Genomic DNA, 4935 nt, shown 5'->3' with positions numbered 1-4935 from the left:
TAAAAATAGACTACTCGGACTTTTAACCCGTTAAAATCATCCTCATTTAAATCACTCGCTCACCGAATAATTCTATAGTGGCACATTTTCAGAAAATGGTGTTTTGTAATAACCACTACCTACTGAAACATTACGAAATTTCACTTTATAATTGAACAAAACCGGCATAACGGTAGCTTGCATAGAATCCCCTAGATAGAGTTGTACCACGCGCATATTTCCCTCCATTTCACTCGAGCGGCAGCACTATACCGTCACGTATTTAATATGCCGTTGACATTAGGTGTGTTTGTGTTGTTTCTACGTGGAATACCGGCACATTTGAATAAAACTAATGTTACGCCACTTTACAATTTTTATAACCTTCAACAAAAATATCTTGTTTTTTAGTCTATACCGGCACATTTAAAGTTGTGCCAGTATGAAATGAATTTTTTGGCAAAAACATGCTATTTGTGTCACCAAAATATAAGGTTGTGTCGGTATAGAATTTACCTTAATTAAAATATTTCACTTTATGCCATGAAAGATCAAAGTTTTGCCAGTAGGTGTAGGTTTACTTTTTCTTATATTTCACTTAGAATGTAAGAAAAAGAAGAATGTAAGAAGTGGATACAAAAGCGAATTAAACGCCTCCGAAACTCTGGACAATTTTATCAAATGTACAACAGGAAGATAGACGTTTCAGGCAGATCAGGTAAAGATCCGTGTGACATCACAAAATGCAGGCAAACATGTACCGGAAATGCACAGAAGAAGAGAGACGAGCGTTTTTAAGTTATACTGGGATTTGGGAGACATTTCCAAGCCGCTAAACTACATTATAATGGCATTTATGGAACATGTTAATGTGGCAAAGATTGGTGGAATAACCAATAACAATGCTTTTTAGTTTGTTATTCAATGTACAAAAGTGTGCAAAGTTTTTTCACTTCGATTTTATGTATTACTTTAGGTCTTTAGGGAGAAGTCTTTATTAAGTGATGTTTCAATACTGAAAGTCGAAAAAGATAATTATAGCATTTTCCTGAATAAAACTTCCTTTAACGAATTTTATTTCAAAATGGTGAACTTATTCAAAGAGAAAAGAACCATAAATCCTAGCAAAGTATTCTCTTTTAAAGACATTGAAATTTAAAGGGTCTATCAAAATAAAATTCCAATTTCCAGAAAAAAGTATGAAGATCTAATGTATCCTATTCGATCCAATGCAATTAATAAAAGTCACAGTGAATTTTACATCAACTTACATTCCACGTTTTTATTCTTGCTTCTTTAAACAAGGTTTTTCTATAACTGATAATCATTTTAAAATTCTTTTTTAGTTATTAGTAAGGAAAATACTGTTGTGTTGATATAGTATATCTTTAGTGCGAATAAAAACAAGATTAAAAAATAAAAACGTTTATTTTATGAACTCTTTATGCCACTACTTACTACCGACCATCTTTGCCAAAACACTATAAAAATTGAATTCAATACTGGCATATTTATATCAAAGTTCTCGAAATTCATATAATGGAAAGAAATGTAATATCTAACCATTCATTGACAAGTATTTGGTTTTTTCTGTTGACCTCTTATCCATAAATTGTAATTTTGAATGGTGTTTTATGATGTCATGAAACTTCATGGTCAATTATCTCAGAACTTCATTTTTGCGCTTGTGCCACTATAGAACTCAGTGAGCGACATCTTGTTCAAAATTCGGAATCAGACAAATTATAGATCCTACTTATGAACAAGAAACATCCATAATGGCAAATCTGACGAATGGCAAATTTTGACGAAACGCCTCCAAACATCTCCCATTCAACGGGAAACAAACAAGGTCTGGAGAACGAGCAGGCTGCTCTATAAATCATCTACGTACAATCCATATATTTGAATTTGCGTTCAAAAAATTTGTTAAAAAAGCTCTCCATCTTGTTGAAACCAAAAATTTTGTGATGATTCTGCCATTCTGTTGAAGTGCAATAATAATTTGCTTATTTAATTATCTAAATACTTGTTATGATTCAGTCAATTTGTACTCTACGAGCTCCCTAGTGGGAAAGTTTCGGGGTAGTTCTGATTTCTTTCATTATATTGGATTTTGTGCTGCTGAATCCGAATATGAGGTTTGTGGACAAAATTTCCTGCCGGAACATTGAAAAAATCGCGGGAAAATCGAAAAATTTCAGCTAAACTATTAACTTTTAGTAAATCGTCTGTTAACAGAAATTAAAGTAATTAAAATTATCTACAAATATCACTACTACTTTTTTTCAGACGAACCGTTCGGTCTAAAGTGCAAGTTGAAAATTGTCAATTTTTAACGGTCTCGGCAAAACCCACTTTTTACATTCCAAAACTTTAGTTTTTAATAGAATGCTGTCATTTGTTAAATTTCTCCTAGTTTTCTGTACAAATAATAAATGTTAGTTCATAATATGAATATGGTATGTCTCTTCTCACAGCTTCCATGAATCCATTCCCTCCTAAAATACCGAGAATATCTCTGCTTTTCTCTTAGAGCCACAGAAGATCAGGCACAGATGGAGTCACAGATTCAGTTGGTGAGAACATTCCCTTCGGATCTTGATTTCTGATAAACCTTGAGGTTTTGTCCTTTCAAAATGTATTAATTAGCCAGCTCTCTGACTTCCATAAACCTGAGGTGCGGGTTTAGTTTTTAGTCGAGGAATGGATTGATTAGGAGCTATTGCATGTTTTGGTGCAATACAAGAAATGCCACCCATGACGTAAAAAGTGTGGTATCCGTCGATTGTATGTGCGTTAACCGTTTCTATCCCAACGCTGCATATATATAGTATTTTTACTCCAAAAGCGATATTACGTAGGTCAAAATTTTTGACGTAAGAGAACTGTCAAAACATTAGAATGTGACTCTTCATTATATCCATGTTTACAATAAACATGGCAATAATGAGAATTCACATTCTAATGTTTTCACAGTTCTCTTACGTCCAAAATTTTGACCTACGTAATATCGCTTTTCTAGTAAAAATACTATACCTATGTTTTTGAAAAAGTGGGTCTGTATTCCCTGCCGCCGTATATATACGTTCAAGGTGTTATGGTCTTAATTTACCAAAGCCGAAAATAGGCGTTGCTTATAAAATTTTAGACTCATTGGTGTCCCAATGCCGTATAAATATGTCCGAAAATGTTAGATTATTGTTCCCAAAGCCTCAAAATGTTGGCAACTAGGACAGGTCAGGCGGACCCATTGCCGTATATATTTTTGTTCACGTATTTTAGATATATGCTATATTGTAGCACTGGTGGCAACGCTTATAGGTAGCTGCTAGAAGGTGAAGCGTTTGTAGCCACAGAAAAGTTCAGAAAAAAAAAGAAGCGAATCGAGATACATGTGTGCAAGATGCGGAGTCGGCCTTTGCGTAGTGTCATGCTTTGAGGAGTACCACACAAAAGAAAACTTTTAATGTTAATTTATATTACATTATTTTTTTTACGTTAGTTACATTTTTTCAAGTTGGTTTTACTCTCTGATGAGTACTTTTGAAAAGAAAACGTTTAAGTCGGTTAAAAAAAACTCATTAAAAAACATGTTTTGGTCATTTTTTGTTTATTTATATGCGAGGTATATATAAGGCAATGGGATTCTAAGCATGAAAAAACCTTTGGGATTGAGAGACCAACATGCAAATTAAGGCCTGGCATAGAAAGGGTTAAAATCAGCGTCTTCATACACCTGATGTGTAAATCACGGCTGGTCAATTTTCTGCGGATCGTCTGCGATTGCTGACACTTCCAGATAAGCAACGCGCTTGCTCAAAGTCTTGTAGCGGCAGTAAGGCCCAGATAGTTGGTCTCACCATTCCTTGCAGGGTTGGCCGTTTTCTCTACAAAAAGTACGGCTCAAGAAAAAAGGTTGATGTAGTTTCCTCTTTGGAGTTTTGTTCATCCTATACAGAAGCTGTTCGCCTGGAAGTGTCAGCATTCGCAGGCGATCCGCAGAAAATTGACCTGCTGTGCTTTACACAGTAGTGCGGCAGATTCGTGCAAATATTATAAGAATTGTGCATTTAATGATAGAAGCATATAATTTGGACCACATATACTACACGTATAAAGGTTCAAAATTAGATAAGAGGCCATCTCAGACTTTACCTTTTACAAAAATGGCGCGCATTCAAAATGGCGACGATACATATGTGACTAATCATATTGGTCATTTGCGATACCATGAGAAGGAAATCGATGAAGTCAATAATGAAAGGGGAGACGGAGATAATAAAGAACTACGTGACGCAAGCCAGTAACAGAAAACGTTTAGAAAACTAAAAATAAATTTTATGTATTCAACGTGCTAACAATGTAACAGTTCACGTTAAATGTCAAATACTTTCATTGCTATTCCATAATCAAGTCGATATGATTGAATTTACATTGCCAATATTTATAGTGAAAATGGCGTAAGTCAACAAAGTCCTATTTTTTAGTTGTTTTTATTTCAATATCATTTTATTTCAGACCATTTTAACAGACCACTGCATTCCTCACTGTATTTCTCATTGAACTAAGTCAATGTAATTTTCACCGGTTCATATTATCTTACTAGACTTAGGCAAATATGCAAATTGCATATTTTGCATATAATGCATAAAAATGCAAAAATGTCAAATTTTGCACATTTTTTTAAAAGTGAGCATAAAGTGCATATAATTTGAAAATTTGGTGTTAACTATATATTTTTATATTCAAACTTACAGATAGCATGAAACTGCCAATATTTAATTTTGTTTTATAATCACTTGGTATTCAAATTCTTGGTATAGTAACTAAAAAAGACAGCGGCTTATAGTTTTGTCACGTTTTATCCTGGAATTAAGTGTTTGTGTTTGCCAGTTTATGTCTCTAGGTAAACATTTTTATTTTGACGGTCAGTTTCACTTGGTTTCACTTTTG

This window comes from Diabrotica virgifera, chromosome 8 (genome assembly GCF_917563875.1).
Source record: "Diabrotica virgifera virgifera chromosome 8, PGI_DIABVI_V3a".
Lineage (NCBI taxonomy): Eukaryota > Metazoa > Arthropoda > Insecta > Coleoptera > Chrysomelidae > Diabrotica > Diabrotica virgifera.
The sequence above is the reverse complement of the archived record's forward strand: the minus strand, read 5'-3'. Positions refer to the sequence as shown.